The sequence below is a fragment of the Scyliorhinus torazame genome, chromosome 17 (genome assembly GCF_047496885.1).
Source record: "Scyliorhinus torazame isolate Kashiwa2021f chromosome 17, sScyTor2.1, whole genome shotgun sequence".
Taxonomy (NCBI): domain Eukaryota; kingdom Metazoa; phylum Chordata; class Chondrichthyes; order Carcharhiniformes; family Scyliorhinidae; genus Scyliorhinus; species Scyliorhinus torazame.
In genome coordinates this window covers 58844707-58870756 of record NC_092723.1, presented here as the reverse complement: position 1 = coordinate 58870756, position 26050 = coordinate 58844707, and the positions used below count along the sequence as shown (strand labels likewise).

The 26050-nt window shown below is 49.9% G+C and overlaps 1 protein-coding gene and 1 pseudogene across 1 annotated transcript in view; both read left to right on the top strand.

Annotated features, from left to right (window-relative positions):
- Window positions 1-26050, top strand: part of LOC140393891 (differentially expressed in FDCP 6 homolog) — a 228453-nt gene that overhangs the window by 29715 nt on the left and 172688 nt on the right. The gene's annotated exons all lie outside the window — the stretch shown is intronic.
- Window positions 8382-9147, top strand: LOC140393537 (glutamine synthetase-like; annotated as a pseudogene).

The window sequence follows — 26050 nt, the reverse complement described above, 5'->3', positions numbered from 1 at the left end:
GGAATGTGGAGTTGAGGAGTATATTAGATCAGCCATGATCTCATTGAATGGCGGAGACTCAATGGGCCGAGTGGCTACTTCTGCTCCTACATTTTATGATCTTATGAGATGTGGCACTTCCAAAACAAGTTAGCTTTTACTAATTCAATCTAATGCATACTTCTTATCAATTGTTTTTTTTAAATTCATTGTGCATTGCAAAACACCAACATTACAGATGAGTGATCACTCAGTTATTGACTTGAACGTCACTGGTTTGCTTCCTGACTGTGGATCATAGAATTCCTACAGTGCAGAAGGAGGCCATTCGGCCCATCAAGTCTACATCGACCCTCTGAAAGAGCACCCTACCTAGGTCCACCCCCGCTCTATCCCTGTAACCCCATAACCCTACCTAACCTTTGGGCAATTTATGCAACCTTTGGACACTAAGGAGCAATTTAGCATGGTCAATCCACCTAACCTGCAACTCTTTGAACTGTGGGAGGAAACCGGAGCACCCGGAGGAAACCCACGCAGACACGGGGAGAACGTGCAAACTCCATACAGACAGTCACCTGAGGCCGGAATTGAACTTGAGTCCTTGACACTGTGAGGCTGCATTATTAACCATTGTGCCACTATGCTACACAAGTGGATGCATTTGCATGCTATTCATTTAATAAATTTAATCTAAAAAGAAATATTTCCAATTTTACCGTAGATTGAGACACACATGCACGTTTTGCTATTTGTCCTTTGCTATTGAGGTTTGGGAGATGTTTTCTCACCATTTTAACTTTGTTGTGGACACTCACTGTGGTTCTAGTATAAGGAAATTATCCATTTTAGTTGATGTTGCTGTAGCACCAACTCAAGGGGCCATATTAATTTTATGACTCTCCTGTTCATTATCGCAGCCAAGTTGGCTTCCTTTAGGAGCTCATTCAACAGGAGATTCCATAATTGGTTTGCACATCCAGCCAGAATGAAGTCATGACTTGGCATTCCCCAAACAATGGTGTCATGCAGATTGATGAACGGGAATCCCAATTTAGCCTCTCATGAGTCACGGTTACACAGGAGGAACATAATGTGATGGATTTTATATTGTAGTAAGAGTTCGTTTTGAGGTGAACATCAGGCACTTGGATAAATTAAATAAAAACAAAAATGTTGGAAAAACTTGGCAGGCCTGACATCAGAAAAATGGGTTCTGAAGAAGAATCATATTGGACTCAAAACATTAACTGAGTCATGTTTTAGAAACATCGACGATGAAAATTGCTTCTGAGTAAAGGCAGCTGCACTTTTAAATGTGAACTGAACATGTGCAAAGTACGTCTTGCCTCCATCGCCCTCCTGCCCCTTCCGTATTTGGGGCTCCGGTGTCATTTTGGCTAAGGTCTCGGCACAAATTCGGGCCTTAGTTTTCAAATGTGTCAAGTTCCTCACTCGAGCTCACTTGCCTAAACCCATCACGGCAGGAGTTTCCTCCATGTCCAAACTTTCTGGACAACATTTTGAGAGATCCTCACTGACAACACAGTTCAGAGATCTGAAACGTGAATGAAATAATTGAAGGAAAATGTTCAAATTGGCAAGAAACCATGCTTGTGAACTCAATCTGTTTTTTTGAACAAAGTTAATCAGAATGTTCCACTTCTGTCAGCTCCGCTTTCTTGCCTGGAGTTACACTCATGCACCAGTGCACATCCATTCATGTGAGTCTGCATTGTGAGCTCCCCATTGTGTCACCACAGTCAAGTGTTTTCACCTACATTTATTTGACCTTTCTTAGCAAGATCACAAACCTTATTTTGTTACGAGCATTCTTTGAGTAAGCAAAACTGGATTGTTTCTTTTGGTGTCCAGCAGCTCTTTTTTTAAAGTAAACAACTGAAATAACAAAGTTGGTGTTTGAATATATTCATTAGTTACCCCTGCTGATTTGCTTGTTCCATCGATGTTAAACTGCACACTCGCACGCACTTTCTTCCTGCCCTGATACCTGCCAAGACATCTTGATGTTTATTATTTTTAAAGAGCGAATGTTCAGTAAATAAATTGTCCCAATAATATGGTACTGACGCATAGAGATAAGCAAGACCACTCTCAGCTGAAGTGACGTTCAGAATACTCCACCTTGGTTTATTGCCCATAGACCAGGAGGAGAAAAAATCATCAGCATTGACCACTGAAGGATGGATGCGAGGTTTTGGGGTGGGACGAGTGGGGGTTTAAGGAAATGAAGGATTTGTTCCCTGGGGGGTGATTTGCGAGCCTGGAGAAGCTGGGGAGAAGTATAAGATGGTGCAGGGGAAGGGTTTTGGTACTTGCAGGTGCAGGACGCGGGACTTTGCGATAGCGCTGGCCTCCTCGTTGCTCTGGAGGCGGTGCTGTCACCAGGGGTGGGGGCTGGGGGGGGGGGTGTTGGAGAGAGGCGTTATTTTCATCCTCACAAATCAAGGATGAGCCGGCTGTTTGAGGGGGTGGAGGATGTCTGTGAGCGACGTAGGAAGGGCCCCGCGAACCATTTTCATATGTTTTGGTCCTGCCCAAAGCTGAAAAGGTTTTGGAGGATGGTATTTAGCACAATCCCGGGGATCTTGCATGTGGATGTGGAGCCCGGTCCCCTAGAATCCATACTCAGGGTGGCGGACTGGCCCGAGCTGCAGGCGGGGGCCGATGTCTTAGACTTCGCCTCACTGATCGCTTGTATGTGGGTCTTGTTGGGGTGGAGGTCAGCTTCTCCACCCTGAGAAGGTGAGGTTTCAGCTGAGGGGAAGGTGAAGGAGGAGTTCTACAATTGTTGGGGTTTGTTCATCATGCACTTTTGGGAGTTGGTTACCATCGACTGTTGAGGGGCGTTCGGGAGGGGAGGGTCGGTGGGGGGGGGGTTGTTTGTTTGGGGCATATGAGCAGGAGGCATAGCTTATGTATTGAACAACTACTTTGCACCTGTCTTTACCAAGAAGTTGCTGCCCAGCTCATGGTGAAGGAGAAGATAATGCAGACACTTGGAAAGGTTTACAATTGATAAGGAGAAGGTAATCGATAGGCTGTCTGTACTTAAAGTTGATAAGGCACCAGGACAGGATGAGGTGCATCCAAGGATTCTGAAGGAAATGAGTATGGAAATTGTGAAGTCATTGGTCATCATTTTATTATCTTCCTTAGACTCTGAAGGGGTGCCAGAGAATTATGCCCTTATTCAAAAAAATGGGGGAAAGGAAATACCAATAACTACAGGTCAGTCAATTTACTCTTGGTGATAGGGAAACATTTAGAGGCAAAGAATCAAGACAAAATTAACAATAACAAATACAGATAATGAAGATATGCTGAGGTCTGACTGCATTGGCGATTGGCTGTCGAGGATACATAGAGGGCATGGGAGATATGAGGAAACATGGAGGGTTGGTGGGAGAGGATGTGGGGTGAGGATTAGGGGGCACAGGAAGGACTTTAAGAGCTGAACTGCTGTCCCTGAAAACCAAAGTGGGCCTCTGCACCCACACTCCTCCTCCACTACGTTACAGCTTGCAAAGCCTGAATCCCCTCCACTCGCTTATCCGGGAGACAAAAATATGGCGGGAATGGAGTTCGGAGGAGGGCTTGAGTTTTGGAAGTCGGCTACAGGTTTGAATTGCATTATCTGAAACAGAAATCCGGGCTTCGTGTTCAAGGAAATGCTTCTCCTTATTCAAATAAAAATAGCTCTTGCTCCTCACTCTCATAGATGAACATCCTCTTAGTCAAGTAATCAAATCTATCAAATTAGGAAATATTCCAGAATACTAATTGACTGCCTACTCATATTGTCATGTAACATCTCAATTGTAGCCATTGATTTAACTAGGCAGATATGGTATGAGACATGCATTGGCTAGGATAAGCTGGCAAAGCATACTTAAGAGGTTGACAGTAGGTAGGCAATGGCAGACATTTAAAGAGCACATGGATGAACTTCAACAATTGTACATCCCTGTCTGGCGCAAGAGTAAGACGGGGAAGGTAGCTCAACCATGGCTAACAAGGGAACCGGGGATCGTGTTGAAGCCAAAGAGGAGGCATATAAATTGGCCAAAAATAACAGCAAGCCTGAGCACTGGGAGAAATTTAAAATTCAGCAGAGGAGGACAGAGAGTCTAATTCGGAGAGGAAAATAGAATAAGACTGGTGAAGACAAATGTAGGTCCCTTACAGTTAGAATCAGATCAGGTGACTTCATAATGGGCAACAAAGAGATGGCAAACCAGTTGTACAAATACTTTGGATCTGTCTTCTCTAAGGAGGACATAAATAACTTTCTGGTAATACTAGGGGACAGAGGGGGCTGGATTCTCCCAAAATGGGACTATGTCCCCACGCCGGCGTAAAAATGGTGGAATTTTACTTCAGAAATTCCGAAAAAGAAGTTGACTTAATTTCCAGCCCTACAGGGAGCTAGCAGGGACCCAGAGTAAATCTCGCAGCTTTAGCTGCGGATACGGGCCCCGCACTTCCTGTTTGGAGTCTGTACAGGCCACGCCGAGCACCATGGCGGACTTGGACCGCGGAGCCAGATGGAAAAATGAGACGACCCCCCCCCCCCCCCCACCGATCGGTCGCGCGCCCAAGCATCTAACCGCACGGATCTAATCCCCGGCCACCTATAAGGCCCCCACCCGCGTCCGACCCCCCCCCCCCCCCCCCGCCCCCGACCAGGGCGGCCGCAAACTGAGTCCGCAGTGGCCACGCCAGCATCCTGACCGGCAATAGGTGATTAGTTCAACGCCGTCGGGAACTCGGTCGGTCGGGAACGGAGGTTTGCTGGGCAGGCCTCTGTCAATGGGCCCCCAGTCGCACGGCGTACTCCACGGTCACGTCGATTTTCGGGTCTCGAAGAATCGCCAAACCGGCGCCGGGTCCGATTACGGCGTGAAAGTGGATTCTCCATCCCCGCGCCGCCCGCGACTACGGAGCGGGGCTGTGGAGAATCCAGGCCAGGGTCTTGCATGTAGGAGGAACTGAATTTAAACCCTTATTAGTCAGGAAATTGTATTGGGGAAATTGATGGGATTAAAACTCTTCTCTGCATCCCAGAGTACTTAAGGAAGTGGCTCTAGAAATGATGGACGCATTTGTGATCATTTTCCAGCATTCTATAGACTCTGGAAGAGTTCCAATGGATTGGAGGTTAGCTAATGTAACCCCACTTTTTAAAAAAGGAGGGAGAGAGAAAACGGGGAACTATAGACCGGTTAGCCTGACGTCAGTGGTGGGAAAAATGCTGGAGTCAATTATTAAGGATGAAATAACTGAGCATTTGGAAAGCGGGGACAGGATCGATACAAATCAGCATGGATTCACTAAAGGGAAATCATGATTGATAAATCTTCTGGAATTTTTTGAGGATGTGACCGTAGAGTGGACAAGGTGAACCAGTGGATGTTGTGAATGTGGACTTTCAAAAGGCTTTTGACAAGGTCCCACACAAGAGATTAGTGAGCAAAATTAAAGCTCATAGTATTGGGGATAATGTATTAACGCGGATAGAGAACTGATTGGCAGACAGGAAGCAGAAAGTGGGAATTGTTGTACCGTCAATATGACGCGAGGCAGGTTGAAGTAACGTCAATTAAAGGCTTTATTAAGCAGAACTTGATCCCCAGCAGCTCGGTTACAGAATGCAGCTGCTGGGGGAAATGCCGGGTTCTTATACCGGCATTTCTGGGCGGAGCCCAGTAGGCGGCCGATCCTATCAGGACCCAGCATCCCTCCACCAATAGCCTGTCGACACGTGGTGTACCGTATTACCCCTAATACATACCACCACAGGAATAGGTTTCTTTCCAGAGTGGCAGAAAGTGACTAGAGGGGTACCACAGGGTTAAATGCTGGGACCCCAGCTGTTCACTGTGGTGAACCACTGTAATAGGAGATGTAAGGTAGGACCTGCACTACAGGTTCGCCGGTAGCTCCTGCCGGCTGGCTCCGCCCACAGAGAACTGTATAAATATGCATGACCTCCAGCGCCCTGCCATTTCGCCAGCTGCAGCAGGAGGCCACGCATCTGACTGTAATAAAGCCACAGTTGTACCCAACTTTAGTCTTTGTGCAATTGATCGTGCATCAATTTATTACAGTCAGATTTTCCACAGAATGATATCCGAATTAAGCCCGATCGCCTGCAGCTGGATCCGCACTCGCCTGATGCCAAAAACGACTTTGCTCACTGGCTAGCATGTTTTGAGGCCTACATCAACGCGGCGGACCCCGCGCCAACGGAGGCTCAGAAGATAAATGTCCAGTACTCCAGACTGAGCTCCAGCGTGTTCCCGTTGATCCAAGACGCCACGAATTTCACAAAAGCAATGGAACACCTTAAGGAACACTACGCGCAGAAGACTAACACGCTCTTCGCCAGGCATGTACTCGCCACCCGCTCGCAACTACCTGGTGAGTCCATCGAAGACTTCTGGCGGGCCCTAATTCCACTCATCCGGGACTGTGACTGTCAGGCCGTTACGGCCGCCGAACACGCGAATCTCCTCATGCGCGATGCCTTCGTGATGGGGATTGCGTCAGACCGCATCCGAGAACGATTACTGGAAGGGGCCACGCTCAAACTGGCGGAGACGAAAACCTTGGCGCTCGACATGACGATCGCATCCGTAATGTACAATCGTACCCCTCCCGCCGCGCTGCCCACCCTTCTACTCCTTCCTACCCCTCCTGGACCCTGCCAACGACCTCCTCAGCTGGGGCCCTGCCTTCCCAATACGCCTATGCCGCACGCTGATCTGCCCATCCAGGGGGTTCCCGCTGCTACTTCTGCGGTCAGTAGAAGCACCCCCGCCAACACTGCCCAGCCCGCACTGCAGTTTGTAAAGCCTGCAGTAAAAAGAGCCACTTCGCGGCTGTATGCCAGGCCAGCGCAGTGGCTGCGATTGCGCCCGCTATCGCCCCCCTCCCCCACACCAGACGCACAATGGGAGCCGGAATCTTGTTCCCCTTCAGCCACGTGCGCCCCATGGGCGCCGGCATCTTGTCCCGACCCCGCAATGTGCACACCATGGGCGCCACCATCTTGTCCCAACCCCGCAATGTGCGCACCATGGGCGCCGCCATCTTGACCCCCACAGGGTCTCTGGACATCCCGACATCGGAACCGCACACGCTCGCCACCCGAAGTGGATGGCTACCTGCAGCTTGCTTCGATGACGCTGGATCAACCTCGGCCGCACAACCTGGCCACCGCGTCGACGACGGTTAAAACCAACAGCCACGCGACCTCGTGCCTGCTGGACTCCGGGAGCACCGAAAGCTTTGTTCACCCAGATACGGTAAGGCGCTGCTCCCTCGCGGTCCACCCTGCCAATTAAAGGATCTCCCTAGCCTCCGGAACCCACTACGTCCCGATCCAAGTCTTTTGTACAGTCACCCTCACGGTCCAGGGCGTAGAATTTAGTAACTTCTGCCTCTATGTCCTTCCTAATCTCTGCGCTGCACTCCTGTTGGGCCTGGACTTCCAGTGCAACCTCCAGAGCCTCACCCTCAATTCGGCGGGCCCTTACCCCCCCCCCCCTTACCATTTGGGTCCTCGCGACCCTCAAGGTCGATCCCCCCCTCCCTTTTTGCCAATCTAACTGCGGATTGCAAGCCCGTTGCCACTAGGATCAGACGGTACAGCACCCAGGACAAGACCTTCATCAGGTCCGAAGTCTAGCGGCTGCTTAAGGAGGATATTATCGAGACCAGCAACAGCCCCTGGAGAGCCCAAGTGGTAGTGGTTAAAACTGGGGAGAAACACAGGATGGTCATGGACCACAGCCAGACCATCAATCGGTACATGCAGCTCGACGCATGCCCCCTCCCACGCATATCTGATATGGTCAATCAGATTGCACAGTACCGGGTCTTCTCAACAATTGACCTGAAATCCACCTACCACCAGCTCCCCATCCGGAAGTCGGACTGGCCATACACTGCCTTCGAGGCGGACGGTCGCCTCTACCACTTCCTTAGGGTCCCTTTCGGTGTCACAAATGGGTTCTCGGTCTTCCAAAGAGAGATGGACCGAATGGTCGACCAGTACGGTTTGCGGGCCACCTTTCCGTACTTAGATAATGTCACCATCTGCGGCCATGACCAGCAGGACCATGATGCCAACCTCGATAAATTCCTCCGCACTGCCACTCTTCTCAACCTGACCTACAACAAAGAGAAGTGTGGGTGCTCTGCCTAGTTCACAAATACAATAGGAACCCAGCAGGTGAGTTCTGTGGAACTGCTGCCTGGTTCAACTGGTTTGAATTAATGCTGGTTAATGTTTTGACTTTGTTTTTTGGGGGCGGAGAGGAGATATCCTAGAAGGATGACCAAGCGACTATTCCTCCCCCTGTTTAAATGAAACTAACTTGAGACAAACGTGTAAAGAGGCGATGGACAAGGCGAGCTCCTCTCATCCCTGGTTTGGGTTGGAACAAGAATACACTCTATTAGAAATCAATGGACATCCTTATGGCTGGCCTGAAAATGGGTTTCCAGGGCCACAAGGACCCTACTATTATGGAGTTGGAGCAGATAAAATTTTTGGTAGAGATATCGTGGAAGCTCACTATAAAGCATGCTTCTATGCTGGAGTGACGATATCGGGAACCAATGCTGAAGTCATGCCATCGCAGTGGGAATTTCAAGTGGGACCATGTGAAGGGATAGAACTGGGAGATCACTTGTGGATTGCCAGATATATCCTTCATCGCATTTGTGAAGACTTTGGAGTTGTCGCTACATTTGACCCAAAGCCAATAACTGGAAATTGGAATGGAGCTGGATGCCATGTTAACTTCAGCACAGAGCCATGCGGAAGGAAGGCGGAATCAAGTATATTGAAGAAGCGATTGAAAAGCTGAGTAAGAGGCACCGATACCACATCAGCGTGTATGATCCAAAACGAGGACAAGATAATTCCAGAAGGCTAACCGGACTGCATGAAACATCAAGCATCCATGACTTCTCAGCTGGAATAGCAACTGTGGGGCTAGTATTAGAATTCCCCGGCAGGTTGGACAAGATGGTTGTGGATACTTGGAGGACAGAAGACCAGCTGCAAACTGTGACCCTTATGCTGTCACTGAAGCTCTGGTCAGGACCTGTATCCTAAATGAAACGGGTAATTAGCACTCAGTGGGCCCTATAGCACCTAAAAAGATTGGTGATATTTTACCTAATCCAAAATTGGTTCATTTGTCTATATAATGCATAACTTGTATTTTTAACCACCTACTTGAATATTAATAGTTATTTAATGCTCTGTATGGAAGCTTGATTACACCTGTAAATCTAAAGCACAAATGTCCAGTAATAGATGATTTTAGTGTCAGTCTAAATGGGTTGAATGTGCATGGGTGTGGGAATTACACTTGTATAGTTTTCTGAATCTGTTTTTTCCTGACACCAGTTCGAATTTCCTCTAGGATACTCCAATTGTTTCATTGATTCGAGGAGGCGCCTTAAACTTTAGATCACCAACTTCAAACACAATAGGTTAATTTATATTGTGATATTTCAATGGCGTATGGAATAAACTTTTTTGGTAACTTGTTAAAAAAATTTTAAAAACAAAAAAAACAAAACAAAGAGAAGTGTGTGTTCAGCGCGACCCGGTTAGCCATTCTCAGCTATATAGTCCAAAACGGACTTCTCGGGCCCAACCCCGATCGCATGCGCCCCCTCATGGAACTCCCCCCCCCCCCCCCTCCCCCCCCCACTGCCCCAAGGCCCTCAAACGTTGCCTGGGGTTCTTTTCCTGCTACACTCAGTGGGTCCCAAACTATGCGGACAAGACCCGCCCACTTATTCAGTCCACCCAATTCCCCCTCGCGACCGAGGCACAACACACTTTCGCCCGCATCAGAGCAGACATCGCCAAGGCCGGGATGCGCGTAGTGGACGAGTCACTGCCTTTCCAAGTAGAAAGCAACGCTTCAGACGTCTCCTTGCCGCCACCCTAAACCAGGCAGGCAGACCCGTGGAATTCTTTTCCCGCACCCTTCATGCCTCTGAAATTCGACACTCATCCGTCGAAAAGGAGGCCCAAGCTATCGTTGAAGCTGTGCGGCATTGGAGGCATTACCTGGCCAATAAGAGATTCACTCTCCTTACGGACCAATGGTCGGTAGCCTTCATGTTCAATAACACACAGCGGGGCAAGATGTGCACGTTAGGTGGATTGGCCATGATAAATTGCCCTTAGTGTCCAAAATTGTCCTTGGTGTCGGGTGGGGTTACTGGGTTATGGGGATAGGGTGGAGGTGTTGACCTTGGGTGGGGTGCTCTTTCCAAGAGCCGGTGCAGACTCGATGGGCCGAATGGCCTTCTGCACTGTAAATTCTATGATAATCTATGAAGATCAAAAATGATAAAATCTTGCGGTGGAGAATCGAGCTCTCCACCTATAATTATGAGATCTTGTATCGCCCCGGTAAACTCAACGAGCCCCCAGACGCCCTCTCCCGAGGTACATGTGCCAGCGCACAAGTGGACCAACTCCGGGCCCTACACAATAGCCTTTGTCACCCGGGGGTCACTCGATTGTACCATCTGGTCAAAGCTCGCAATCTGCCCTACTCCGTCGAGGAAGTGAGGACAGTCACCAGGGACTGCCAGGTCTGTGCAGAGTGCAAGTCGCACTTCTACCGGCCGGACGGTGCGCGCCTGGTGAAGGCTTCCCGCCACTTTGAGCGCCTCAGCGTGGATTTAAAAGAGCCCCTCCCCTCCATCGACCGTAACACGTACATTCTCAGTGTGGTCGATGAGTACTCCAGATTCCCCTTCGCCATCCCATGCCCCGATATGACGTCTGCCACCGTCATCAAGGCCCTCCGCATCATCTTTGCCCTGTTCGGTTTCCCCGCCTACATCCACAGTGACAGGGGATCCTCATTCATGAGCGATGAGCTGCGTCAGTTCCTGCACAGCAGGGGTACAGTCTCCAACAGGACGACCAGCTACAACTCCTGGGGAAACGGGCAAGTAGAACGGGAGAATGGGACGGTTTGGAGGGCCGTCCAGCTGGCCCTACAGTCCAGGAACCTCCCAGCCACTCGCTGTCAGGAGGTCCTCCTTGACGCTCTACACTCCATCCGGTCACTATTGTGCATCGCCACTAATAACACACCCCATAAGCGTGTTTTTACCTTCCCCAGGAAGTCCACAGCCGGGGTGTCGCTCCCGACTTGGCTCACTGCTCCTGGACCAGTCCTTCTCCGTAGGCACGTCCGACTCCACAAGGCGGACCCCTTGGTGGACAGGGCTCACCTGCTCCACGCCAACCCTCAATATGCCTACGTTGAGTTCCCCGACGGCCGCCAAGATACTGTCTCACTCAGGGACCTGGCACCGTCAGGTTCCACCCCAACAACCCCCCCCCCCCCCAAACCATTGCGCTCCCCCCCCCCCCAACCACTGCGCCCCCCACCTCCCACCGCGCCGCCAATATTGACCCCACCAGACCACCCCTCCCTCCCCTTTTCCACACAAGAGGATGAAGAGGACTTCGGCACACTCCCGGAGCTCCCCGATGACTGGCCAGCATCAGCACCGCCATCGGTGCCACCGCCACCACCGCCATCGGTGCCACCGCCAGCACCGACTTCACCACCACCGTTACGCCGCTCCCAACGAAGCACCAAAGCACCGGACCGGCTGAACCTTTGACGGACTCCAGACCGTCAACATGGACTTTTCTTTTCCTACCACTGTACATAATTGCACTAATTGTATATATGATGTGGAGATGCCGGCGTTGGACTGGGGGGAGCACAGTACAAAGTCTTACAACACCAGGTTAAAGTCCAACAGGTTTGTTTCGATGTCACTAGCTTTCGGAGCGCTGCTCCTTCCTCAGGTGAATGAAGAGGTATGTTCCAGAAACAAATATATAGACAAATTCTAAGCTGCCAGACAATGCTTGGAATGCGAGCATTAGCAGATAATTAAATCTTTACAGATCCAGAGATGGGGTAACCTCAGGTTAAAGAGGTGTGAATTGTGTCAAGCCAGGACAGTTGGTAGGATTTTGCAGTTTCACGTCACCCCCGCCAGACTCATTTTTAACAGGGGGTGAATGTGGTGAACCACTGTAATAGGAGATGTAAGGTAGGACCTGCACTACAGGTTCGCCGGTAGCTCCTGCCGGCTGGCTCCGCCCACGGAGAACTGTATAAATATGCATGACCTACAGTGCCCTGCCATTTCGCCAGCTGCAGCAGGAGGCCACGCATCTGACAATAAACCCACAGCTGTACCCAACTTTAGTCTTTGTGCAATTGATCGTGCATCATTCACAATATGCATTAATGATTTGGACGAAGGAATTGCATACAATATCTCCAAATTTGCAGACGACACAAAGAAGTGTGGCAGTGTGTTCTGTGAGGATAATGCCAAGAGGCGGCAGGGTGACTTAGACAGGCTGGTTGAGTGGGCAAATACTTGGCAAATGCAATATAATGTGGGTAAATGTGAGGCTATCCACTTTGGTGGCAAAAACAGGAAGGCAGATTTTTATCTGAATGGTGGCACTTTAGGAAAAGGGGAAGTGCAACGAGACCTAGTTGGCATGCAGGTCTGGCAGGCGGTGAGGAAAGCTAATAGCATGCTGGCCTTCATAACGAGAGGATTTGAGGATAGGAGTGGGGATGTCTTGCTGCAGTTGTACAGGGCTTTGGTGAGGCCACACCTTGTGTGCAGTTTTGGCCTCCTAGTTTGAGGAAGGACACTCTTGTTATTGAGGGTGTCCAGTGAAGGCTCACCAGACTAATTCCCGGGTAGGCAGGACTGACATATGAAGAAAGACTGGATCGACTGGGCTTATACTCACTGGACTTTAGAAGAATTTGAGTCGATCACATAGAAACATATAACATCCTGATGGGATTGGACATGCTAGATGCGGAACGAATGTTCCCGATGTTGGGGACGTCGATGTAGGAGTCACAGCCTAAGAATAAGGGGTAAGCCATTCAGGACTGAGATGAGGAAGAACATCTTCTCTCAGAGTTGCGAACTTGTGGAATTCTCTCCCACAGAAGGCTGCTGGAGCCAGTTCGTTGGATATATTCAAGAGGGAGCTGGGCGTGACCCTTGCGGCTAAAGGGATGAAGGGGTATGGAGAGAAAGCGTGAGTGGGATACTGAATTTGCATAATCAGCCATGATCATACTGAATGATGGTGAAGGCTTGACGGGCCGAATGGTCTACTCCTGCACCTATTTTCTATGTTTCTATGATATCAGTCACCTTTTTGATTCTATGGCCTCAGTTTAACCCTGAATTCCCCCCACCCTACGATGGGTTGGAAGAGACCATGGGAAGTTTCTCACAAATATGGGAAATGCGTTCCCAACCCACTTTTGCTGTGGAGGAGATACGAGTTAGAATTTTGTGGGACGCTTCAGTATAATATTTAAATTGAGCTCCTCCAGTGCATTTGGGAGCCTGATTTAAACTTAGCTGCTCCCAGACGGAATTTCTTGGGATGGCGGAAACCCAGCAGCGAAATGGGGATGGGAGCTGCTGGCTTCCGAAGGTATGTGCTTTGTAGAGCGACAAGGAGCAGGAGTGTTTTCTTGACCACTCGAGCACATCTTCATTCTCCCCTCTAAATGGTGGAGTGCAATTGAAAGGATTGCTGGGTAATGTTGTGGTTAAATTGGGCTATTGATGAATACCCAGGTTCCGCCACGTTACCGCATTCCTCTGCATCCTCCCTGCCTTCCTGCAACTATCAGGGTCAATATGTCAGCAACACCATGACAATAATCCACATGGTCCATTCAGTTCTAACTTCATTGCAACTCAAATATAAAGAATAGCGACAGAAGCAAGACTTGCTGAATCTTTTGTTTGTGCTGCCATAATATGAAAACCACAGAAAAAAATTCAACTCTTCTGTCACATTACCCTCATTCGTTGAGTGGTAGTGATCCTCCAAATAGTGTAGCCTAACTTCTTAAAATTAAAAAAAAAATTTTAAATAAAAATTTAGAGTACCCAATTATTTTTTTCCAATTAAGGGGCAATTTTGCGTGGCCAATCCACCTACCCTGCCTATCTGTGGGTTGTGGGGGTGAGACCCATACAGACACAGGGAGAATGTGCAAACTCAACACGGGCAGTGACCCAGGGCCAGGATTCGAACCCAGGTCCTCAGCGCCGTAGGCTGCAGTGCTAACCACTGCGCCGCCACGCTGCCCTTCTATCACCGCTTTCTTAACACCAAAATCCGTTGCCAGCAAACCAGTTCCCTTGACCTTAAACAAAACCTAAAGCAAATAATCATGTAACTCGAACAAACCCTGCCCATCAGGGTTTTCAGGGTCAAATCATAATATGTGAGGAATTTGTATAAATGAAGAGAATGACGAGTACCTTACAAAGTAATCCATTTTTTTCTGTTGCCCAATGTTCTGCATACTGCACACCATGAACACATCTAGGAGGACACGCTCCCGCATAAAAACCTGTAAAAGCCAGTTAATGATTTGTAACTGTGCAAAGATTGTTGTCTCTAGGAGACGTCCATAGAGCTGGAACTTAACCAAGGAACACACAGGAAGCAGCTTTGGGATGGACGAAAGGATCCTTAGCTGCCCACTGACCGCCTGCCTCGCAAGACCACCACCACGTAACATGCATTCAGCCATTTAATGGGTATTCCCTGTTTAATCACTCGTGTTCCTTGGGCATTTATACTGCAGGATGAAAATAAGTGTCAAGACTCCATAAATTGCTCAGTGATTGACATAATTTAAGGTTCTGGACGTACAGTATCAACACATTGGAAACGATGCTTCAGTTCCATTTGATGGCAGCTAATAAAATAATGGGCCAATACCTGTTAACCAAACTGGAAAGGACTTATCATTAAAACTTCCAGTTGCATCATGGTCCTGCTTATGAGGAAGCCAAATCAACTGTAGCTTACTTACAATAATTCATTACAGCTCATTAGTTCTGGGATAGGCAGGAATGAGGAGCGGAAGTTAAAATCATATCAGCCGAGGTCTTATCGAAGGGCAGAGCAAGCAGGCCTGAGGGGCTTACTCCTCAGAGGGGCAGCAAGGTAGCACAGTGGTTAGCACAGTTGCTTCACAGCTCCAAAGTCCCAGGTTCGATTCCCAGCTTGGGTCACTGTCTGTGCGGAGTCTGCACATCCTCCCCATGTCTGTGTGGGTTTCCTCCGGGTGCTCCGGTTTCCTCCCACAGTCCAAAGATGTGCAGGTTAGGTGGATTGACCATGCTAAATTGCACTTGGTGTCCAAAAAGGTTAGGTGGGGTTATTGGGTTACAGGGATAGGGTGGAGGTGTGGGCTTAAGTAGGGTGTTCTTTCCAAGGGCCGGTGCAGACTCGATGAGCGGAATGGCCTCCTTCTGCACTGAAAATTCTAAATGTTTCCCCCTAATTCACCTAAGCTGAAACTAAAGACCAACAATGTAAGAAATGTAAATTTATATACTTTAAACAAGTTTCAGTAGTGGCTACATTGAACATTCTAAATTGACCATGCCCCCCTCCTTCTGGAACAGGAACATGGGAGTTTTTGTTTGGAGAGGCAAATTGATGTATTCCCAGATGGACCAAACTCCTGAACTATAAATAGCTTGAACATTTTGTAGGTAGAGCTTCGACATATTCCGATAAATGGTGCAATCCCTGGTATTATTGATGCTCGATCAATAACTCCGAAGACTGATTGGAGACAATTGAACGCTTTATTGGACTAGATGTTTCCCCCAGCAGCGCAGGTACAGAATGCAGCTGCTAGGGAGACACAGGCTCTTATACTCCGCCTTACTGGGCGGAACCAGCAGGCAGGCTTCGCCAAAGAAATAGCAGTCTCAGGTACCTCCCACACCAATGGTCTTACACCATTATTCGGGTACCGTAATACCCCTAATACCGACTACCACATTCACCCCCTGTTAAAAAAAGAGTCCGGCGGGGGTGGTGGTCTCGCGTTATACAGTGGTAGAGGTGTAGGTTATGGTGGTACACGGTATACATTAGCACAGTGTTTTGCCTCGTTACATGTCGCAACTATTTACAGTAATTATTTACAGTCAGAATGAAGCAGTTAGTCGATCGGGGGCCCTGGTCGTCCTCTGCGATCGTCGTAGCTTCGGCCGTGATGCAGGCGCTGGCTCGGGAATCCGTGGCTCCGGGAGCGTGGCTTCGGCTTCTTCAGCAGCTTCATCACCCCTAGATGGGACCAGTGGAAGGACCGATCCACTTGGGAAGGGGGCGGCTGTGGGGTGCGCCGGTAGGAGGGAGGATGGGGTCGGTAGTGGAGGTGTGGGTGGGGATCCAGCGGGCACCAGGTCCCGTAGCGAGACCGTATCCTGTCATCCGTCGGGGTACACCACGTAGGCATATTGAGGATTATCGTGCAGGAGGTGGACCCTCTCGACCAATGGGTCCGACTTGTGCGGCCGCACGTGTTTGTGGAGCAAGATGGGTCCAGAAGCTGCCAGCCAGGTTGGGAGCGAGGTCCCGGAGGAGGACTTCCTAGGGAAGACAAGGAGACGTTCGTGAAGGGTTTGGTTGGTCGTGGTACACAGCAGTGATCGGATGGAGTGGAGAGCATCCGGGAGGATCTCCTGCCAGCGGGAGACTGGGAGATTCCTGGACCGTAGGGCCAGTAGGACGGTCTTCCAGACCGTTCCGTTCTCCCTCTCCACCTGCCCGTTTCCCCGGGGGTTGTAACTGGTCGTCCTGCCCGAGGCAATGCCCTTGCTGAGCAGGAATTGACACAGTTCGTCACTCATGAAGGAGGACCCCCTATCGCTGTGTATGTAGGCAGGGAAACCAAACAGCGTGGAGATACTGTGGAGGGCTTTTATGACGGTGGCTGCGGTCATGTCGGGGCAGGGGATGGCGAATGGGAACCGGGAGTACTCGTCAATCACGTTCAGGAAGTACGTGTTGTGGCCGGTGGAGGAGAGGGGCCCTTTGAAGTCCATACTGAGTCGTTCAAAGGGACAGGACGCCTTTATCAGGTGCGCTTTCTCTGGCCTGTAGAAGTGTGGCTTGCACTTTGCGCAGATTTGGCAATTCCTGGCGGCGGTCCTGACCTCCTCGATGGAGTAGGGCAGGTTTCGAGTCTTAATGAAATGGAAGAATCGAGTGACCCCCGGGTGGCAGAGGGCCTTGTGGAGGGCCCGGAGGCGGTCCACTTGTGCGTTGGCACATGTGCCGCGGGATAGGGCATCAGGAGGCTCGTTTAGCTTCCCAGGACGATATAAGATCTCATAGTTGTAGGTGGAGAGCTCGATCCTCCACCGTAAGATCTTATTGTTCTTTATCTTGCCCTGCTGTGCATTATCAATCATGAAAGCAACAGACCGTCGGTAAGTGAGGAGAGTGAATCTCCTGCCGGCCAGGTAATGCCTCCAGTGCCGCACAGCTTGTACTATGGCCTGGGCCTACTTTTCAACTGAGGAATGGCGGATTTCTGATGCATGGAGGGTGCCTGAGAAGAAGGCCACGGGTCTGCCTGCTTGGTTGAGGGTGGCCGCCAGCGCTACGTCGGATGCGTCGCTCTCAACTTGGAAGCGGAGGGATTCGTCGATTGAGTGCACCGTGGCCGTTGCGATGTCCGCTTTGATGCGGCTGAAGGCCTGGCGAGCCTCTGCCGACAGGGGACAAACTGTGGATTGGATTAGTGGGCGGGCCTTGTCCGCATAGTTGGGGACCCACTGGGCATAATACAAAAAAAATCACAGGCAGCGTTTCAGGGCCTTGGAGCAGTGGGGGAGGGGGAACTCCATGAGGGGGCGCATGCGTTCGGGATCTGGGCCTATAACTCCATCATGCACTACGTAGCCGAGGATGGCTAGACGGTCGGTGCTGAACACGCATTTGTCCTTGTTATATGTTAGATTAAGGATTTTTTCAGTATGGAGAAATTTTCGGAGGTATATGTCGTGGTCCTGCTGGTCGTGGCGCAGTTGGTGATGTTATCAAGGTGCGGAAACGTGGCCCACAAACCGTACCGGTCAACCATTCGGTCCATCTCCCGTTGGAATACCGAGACTCTATTAGTGACAGCGAAGGGAACCCTTAGGAAGTGGTAGAGCCGCCCATCTGCTTCGATTGCAGTGTATTTGCGGTCGCTAGGGCGGATGGGGAGCTGGTGGTAGGCGGATTTTAGATCCACCGTGGAAAAGACCTTGTATTGTGCAATCTGATTGACCAGATCAGATATGCAGGGGAGAGGGTACGCATCGAGCTGCGTATACCTGTTGATGGTCTGACTATAATCGATGACCATCCTATGCTTCTCCCCGGTCTTTACAACCACTACTTGAGCTCTCCAGGGACTGTTGCTAGCCTCGATAATACCTTCCTTCAGTAACCGCTGGACTTCCGACCTAATGAAGGTCCGGTCCTGGGCACTGTACCGTCTGCTCCTGGTGGCGGCGGGTTTGCAATCCGGGGTGAGGTTCGCAAACAGGGAAGGCGGAGGGTCGCGAGGCTGCAGACAGTGAGGGGGGGTATAGGGCCGCCGAATTTAAATGTTAAGCTCTGGAGGTTGCACTGGAAGTCTAACCCTAGGAGCGTGGCAGCGCAGAGGTGAGAAAGGACGTAGAGACGGTAATTTTTAAACTCCCTTCCCTGGACCGTGAGGTTCGCTATGCAGAACCCTTAGATCTCTACCGAGTGAGACCCGGAGGCCAGGGAGATGTTTTGGTTGACTGGGTGGATGGGAAGAGAACAGCGCCTTACCGTATTGGGATGTATGAAGCTCTCTGTGCTCCCGGAGTTGATCAGGCAGGATGTGTTATGCCCGTTGATGAGCACGGTCGTCGTTGCAGTCGAGAGTGTTCGGGGCCGAGACTGGTCCAGGGTAACCGAGGCAAGTTGTGGCAAACTTTGCATGTTTTCCTCGGGCGGTGTTTGGTCATCCGAGTCGGGGTCCTGAGAGTCCAGCCAAGATGGCGGCGCCCACTGGTCGCACATGGCTGGAGGTGTACAAGATGGCAGCGCCCATCCGTCGCACGTGGTCCCCGGCGAACAAGATGGCGGCGCCCGGAGGCCGCACGTGGCTCGTGGAGAGAGTTGTGGTGGCGGTCCCGGTTCGCCCCCGGAGACCGCGGCGACCGCCCGGGCCTGGCATACTGCCACGAAATGGCCCTTTTTGCCGCACTCTTTGCAGATGGATGAGCGGGCCGGGCAGTGCTGCCATGGGATGCTTGGCTTGCCCGCAAAAATAGCAGCGGGGCCCCCCTGGGTTGCCTGGCAGTCTCGCAGCACAAACTTGTGGGGGGATGCGGGATGCAATGGAGTCGGCCGCGGGGGGGCGGGGGGGGGGGTTCCACGCTGCCCAAGGGACTGCCGCGCGGTCAGGGGAGTAAGCGCGGGCGTTTCAGGAGACCACATCCAGGGACCTAGCAAGGGCCCGTGCCTCCTTGAGGCCTTGTGTCTCTTTCTCCAGCAATCGCTGGTGGATTTGGGAGGACAGCATACCTGCAACGAATGCGTCCCGGATCAAAAGTTCTGTGTGGTCGCTGGCCGAAACTTACGGGCAGTCACAGTTCCTCCCTAACACCAGGAGCACATGGTAGAACTCCTCTTATACTCCGCCTTACTAGGCAGAACCAGCAGGCAGGCTTCACCAATGAAATAGCAGTCTCAGGTAACTCCCACACCAATGGTCTTACACCATTATTCAGGGTACTGTAATACCCCTAATACCGACTACCACAATTATCTATCATTCTGTTTCTGAAGGCTTCTGCTAAAATCTATGCTGAGTAAATAGCCGTGTCCTAGATACCACTAAGATGCTATTAAGATTATATCTTGATAAAGGAAGTGAAATGAGACTCCCTCCCCCACTTGTTAATGTGACAGAGTCTTGCCTCACCACATACTTACCAGTTTACCTTGTACAGTGGCCCAGAAATGACATGACCACATTTTTTGGAGATGGCACAGGGTTCGTACATTACTTGGCTCTTTATTTGGCATAGCATGAAAATTTTCAAGTTTCAATGCAGTCAGAATTCAAATAAACCAAACGATTATGCACCAGGGAGCAAGTTGCTTTCTGTTGCATCAGTAAGGTGCTTACCTGAGCCATCAGGCAGAGTGCTGAACAAATGGCAAGCTGATAAGTGCGCGAATGGCTTAGCTTCAACCTCTGAGCCTGTGCCAATGCCACTGCTGACTGTTGGCGACTACAGAATTGTCTACTTTGGTAGTGTGCCCCCAGAACAGAGATCCAGATATAGCGGGGCTATCAAAAAGGTTTCAGACAACCTCCGGCTTATTAAATTCATGGACGTAAGCAGAACTTTTTTCTGAAGGCTTCATGGCATTGTTGCGTGAGGCTCTTGGTCAATTCTGAATAGAGATTATGCAACCGTTCAGAGTTTCAAGAACTTCGCCGATATGATGCAATATTTTATTACTCTTTTCTCTTCACTGTAAATTCTATGATAATCTATGATTAATCTCGGACAAAGGTTCGGCACAACATCGTGGGCCGAAGGGCAGCTGTATTTTTCTATGTTTTATGTTCTCTGTTCACGTCAAAGAGGCCAAGAGGGACAAGCCTGATGACTCGATGAGAGTGCAGTGAGTGGTTGATCCATACACATCTGTAAGATGCTGAGCTGGCTGGTCTTAGTTGGGGTAGCAGTAAGAGCATGGTAATTTTCATCAGCACTTCTGAAGTCTCACAATTTCAACTCCTGATATTGTGTAATCCCTGCAGTAGGCACCCATTTATTATTATTCGATAAGGACAGGATGAGGCACAGCTCTCCTGCTGATACTCATTCTCGATGATATCAGAGGGCTCATGGATTAAGGTTGCCAACTGTGATTAAGTGTATTCCTGGAGCTTTCATCACATGACCCATGCTCCAGCCATTCATTGGTCAAAACATCCAACCTTGTGATGCAATGCCTTCCTATGCCAAACCCAATTAGGTCATACTTGACTGGCAGTCAAAGGGCCATTTACTTCCCTCAGTTTCACTATTTTTATTTATAATCACTTATTGTGACAAGTAGGCTTCAATGAAGTTACTGTGAAAAGCCCCTAATCGCCACATTCCGGTGACTGTTCAGGGAGGCCGGTACGGGAACTGAACCCGTGCTGCAGGCATTGTCTATATTACAAGCCAGCTGTTTAGCCCACTGTGCTAAACCAGCCCTAGTTATAGCTGGTAAAGAGAAATGTTTACCGAAAAAGACAAAAGATAATGGGCGCGATTCTCCACTCCCACGCCGGTTGGGAGAATCGCCTGGCCGCCAAAATTCCCCGGGACGCCAGTCCGGCGCCCTCCCGCGATTCTCCCAAGCGGCGGGAACGGCCCAGTCGAGTTTCACAGGCCGGAGAATCGCCGGAGATACCGAAAATGGCGATTCTCCGGCACCCCCGCTATTCTGAGGCCCGGATGGGCCGAGCGGCCAGGCCAAAACGGCGGGTTCGCCCCGGGGCCGTCCACACCTGGTCGCTGCAGTCGTGAGCGGTGCGTGAACGCTGGGGGGGGCGGCCTGCGGGGGGGCGAGGGGGGGATCCTGCACCAGGGGGTATCTCAGATGTGGGGTGGCCTGCGATCGGTGCCCACCGATCGTCGGGCCGTCCTCTCTGAAGGAGGACCTCCTTCCTTCCGCGGCCCCGCAAGATCCGTCCGCCATCTTCTTGCGGGGCGGACTTAGAGAGGACGGCAACCACGCATGCGCGGGTTGGCGCCGGCCAACCCGCGCATGCGCGGATGACGCCCGTTATGCGGCGCCGGCCATGTCATCTATGCGCCGCCGCCTTTACGCGGGCGACAAGGCCTGGCGCGTGTAGATGATGCGACCCCGATCCTGGCCCATTGTCAGGGCCTGAATTGGACGGGAGCGGGACCGTTTCGCGCCGTCGTGAACCTCGACGGTGTTCACGACGGCGCGGCCACTTCGGCGCGGGCGTGGAGAATCCCGCCCAGGGTTTAATATCCCGGTGATTCGTCTCCCGAGTTGCACACAGCAATGCCCTGGAGATTGATCTTCAAACCCTGGAGTTTCCGGGCCATTGCAGTAGGGTTGGCAACCCCATCATGGAACTGGAACCCGGGAAAGGTGTCAACATCTTGAAGACAGGAATGAAAGGGGGAGAAAAAAAGTACTGCAGTGGAAACAGAGCCCATGACCGTACGGCCTGGCCGTGCCTGATTCGGTGACATGACGAGGCCGGTAAATCTCGTGAGAGGCTTCTCTTGGGCAAAGTGACTAAGGAGAGAATAAATATGTAGGACTAAGCAGAATTCCATACCTGCTCACAATCAGCTCTTGTGACACAAAATTCCATTGCCTCCAGTGTCAAAATGTTTTTGCATTAATTTTAGGATTTGTAATGTAGGTCAAAGTACACACATGTATAAAAGGTTTCATGACCAGTCTGGTGTGGCTTGGTCAGTAAACACCCTATGCAATAATGGCAGAAGAAAACCAACAGGAAACTAGTCAAGTAAACTAATTGTAACTTTAGATAACAGAGTTCAGATCCGAAAGACTGAGCAAAGGTCTAGAGAGATGAGATGAGAATCTTTTTCATCTCAGTTATTGGGATCCTGAATGCCCGATTTGAAAGGGTAATGGAAACTGACCTTATAAATAATTTTAAAGGAAGTTGGAGAGGTACCCGAGCAGGGATTTGCAGCGATGCGAACAAAAATAGGGCTGTGGGACTGAGCACAACTGTTCTTTCAAAGGGCTAGCAGAAGCACAAAGGGCTGAACAGCCCATTTCCTTGCCAGAGGTTTTAATGAGTCCATGAAGTTGCCTAAGAGTTCGTAAAGATATTTAGAATTTAACATTTCATAAAACCGAACTGCACAGTTTGGACATTTAACAGGGAATAGAAGCCTTTGAAATGACATTGGTTGTGTAAATTGCACGTCTTTCACACAAGTTTTATTAATTTGTGTAGATTAATTCCATGTGTTCTCAGAAGACAAATGCTATAGTATACTTGTAAATCAGTATTAAGTGTGTGAAACGGGAGTGCTGGGTGCCACACGGAGGCACAGTGATTGGCCTGCTGCCTCACAGTGCCAGGGACCGGGTTCAATTCCGGGTGACTGTCTGTGTGGAGTTTTCACGTTCTCCCCGTGTCTGCATGGGTTTCCTTCGGGTGCTCCGGTTTCCTCCGAGTGCTGCGGTTTCCTCCCACAGTCCAAAGATTTTCAGGTTAGGTGGGGTTATGGGATTGCGGGGGCTGGACAAGGGAATGGGCCTCATTAGGGTGCTCTTTCAGAGGGTCGGTTCAGACTCGATGGGCTGAATGGCCTCCTTCTGCACTGTAGGGAGTCTATGATTCTCTAGGTTCATGGTAATAACAGGAATGCTCAGTCAGGACTGATATTGTGCCTTGTGTTATTATTGTTATCGTTTATGATTTTTCAGTCAAATCCAAATCCTGACGGTAAGGAGATTTTTGCATACAGTCACACAATTGTTACATTGTAGAAGGGGGTCATTTGGTCCATCATGTCTGCACCAGCATATGGAGACAGGCATACGCTGATAAAGAATAGTATGGGTCAATGGTACTGTTGCCAGGTTTTCCAAACTGCCGGCAGCAATACTACCAAGGAGATAGCAAACTGGACTGAGAGGCTGATCTCTTATCAGCTGCCCTCTCTTGCTGGTGTAGACGTTTGTTTAGTGAGAGAGAATTGTAGCTGTGAGCAACATACTTTAATAGCCATTAAAGTAAATTGTCTGAAGATAGGGAGAAGGAAAGGGTGGAGCATTGTTATCCCATCAGAATATTTCAATGCAAAGTAATATTTAACTTTAATATTGGAGATTTAGAAAGCGTATGCTGTAATTCAGTGAAGCCAAAATTAGTTACAATGTCATCAGAGCTGCTGACCTGGCTGGAGCTGTTGTCTGGTGAACTGATCTCTATTTGGCAGAAGCTAAAAGCCAACTTTCAGACACTTCTTCCTACCTCCTCCTGAATCATGAACCCAGCACGGAACATCAAGCCATCTGCTCCAAGACTGTCACTGACCTTGTTTCTCCTGGTGAAATTTCTTCTACGGCCTCCAACAGCATAGTCCCTTCAAACCAGAACAGCCTGCCTCAGCCTCCTACCAAAGATGCACAAACAGGGCTGTCCTGGTAGACTTCTCTTTTCAGCCTGCTCCTACCCCACTGAACTGATTTCTTCCTATCCTGACACTTATTCCTGTCCCATTGTCCAATCCAACCCTCCCCTCCCCAACTGCATTTGTGACTCCTCTAATGCCGTCTATAATTTTAACATTTCCCAATTTCTTGGCCCTAACCATCCCCCTTTCACTGTGGGACTCCAAACACTTTGCACCTCCTGGGTGTAAAGAACTCTGTGCTTCCTCCTTGAATGGAGGTCCAACCACTCTCCATCCGCCCCCACCTTCCTCAGCCTGACTCGACTTGTCCTCACATTGAACCATTACTCATTTGAAAGATTTTGCTCTATGTGCTTGCACGCTAGCTTTGCCCGTCTTTTGGGGGCAGCACGGTGGCGCAGTGGGTTAGCCCTGCAGCCTCACGGCACCGAGGTCCCAGGTTCGATCCCGGCTCTGGGTCACTGTCCATGTGGAGTTTGCACATTCTCCCCGTGTTTGCGTGGGTTTCGCCCCCGCAACGCAAAGATGTGCAGGCTAGGTGGATTGGCCATGCTAAATTGTCCCTTAATTGGAAAACGTTAATTGGGTATTCTAAATTTATATTAAAAAAAGCTTTGCCTGCCTTTTTGTGGGTTATGTGGAACCTTCCATTTTCCAATCCTCCTTGGGCTCATCTCTTTTTCTGATATGTTGAAGACTAGATCAGTGACGCTTCCTACTCTTGACCTGAACTGGAAAATTTCATCAACTTTGCTTCCAATTTCCACGCTTCTCTCAGATTGCTGGGGACTATCTCGAACTCTACCCTTGCCTTCCACAACCATTCTGTCACCATTTAAATAGATAGCCTCTGAATCAATATTCAAGCTACCTCAACTACACTGCCTCACACCGTGTCTCCTGTAAGAACTCCATTTCACTCTCCCAGTTTCTCTTACTCTGTTCTGATGATGCAGTCTACTCTACCAGCCCCTCGGATATCACTTCCTTTTCCCTCCAGCAAGCATTCCCTTCCTATCCTCTTACTTTATTCTTACTTTATTCTTGTTTTTGCTTTTGGTTTTGGACGACAACTGTTCATCGTTCTACACTTCACACCTTCTCTCGACACATCTCTTGTTTTGTACCTGTCGCATTACCATTCCCTCTGGCCTCGCACCATCCAACTCTTTTGCCATTTAATCTCGGTTGTTGGCCACCCTGTCACAGACTTTCCCTATTTTTATCCCCCCCCACCCCCACCCCCACCTTCACTTGCTCCAAACCTATTACATTTCTAATTCTCCCCAGTTCTAGGAGAAGCTCGTCAATCTGAAATGTTGGCCCTGTTTCCGTGTCTACAGATGCAATCTGAGTATTTCAAACATTGTGGCCAAAATGTTCCAGCCGTGGGATCTTCCAGGCCCACCGATGTCGACCCTCCGCGGGTTCCCCGGCAGCGGAGGGTGCGAACAATGGGAAAACCACTCATTATTGTAAACCCATGTTATATCTCTTCCTGTGATACATCGCTTTGCTTCGACTTAAAGTTCCCTCAAGTCCAAACATTCCAAAATGGGAACCCTTTTTAAAATTAGGGCGGTAACTCCAAAGGAATGTACCTCCACCCTACCACAGGTCAAGAGGGAATACCTTCACTTTGTTTTTGCTCCCCAGAAGTCAGCCATGGTTTAGCCAGTAACAGTTCTCTCCTCTTGAGTCAGGAGGTCCTGAGTCCAAGTGCCACTCCACAGTCCTGAGCACAAAATCAATGTTGACGATCCAGTGCAGCATTGAGGGAGTGCTGCACTGTGGGGGTGGTCGATGCAATGTTGAACTGAGGCTCCACCTGGCTCCTCGCGGGGAGGGGCGGGGGGGGGGGGGGGAGGGGGTGAGGAACCCACGGTAGTTTAATCAAAGAGGA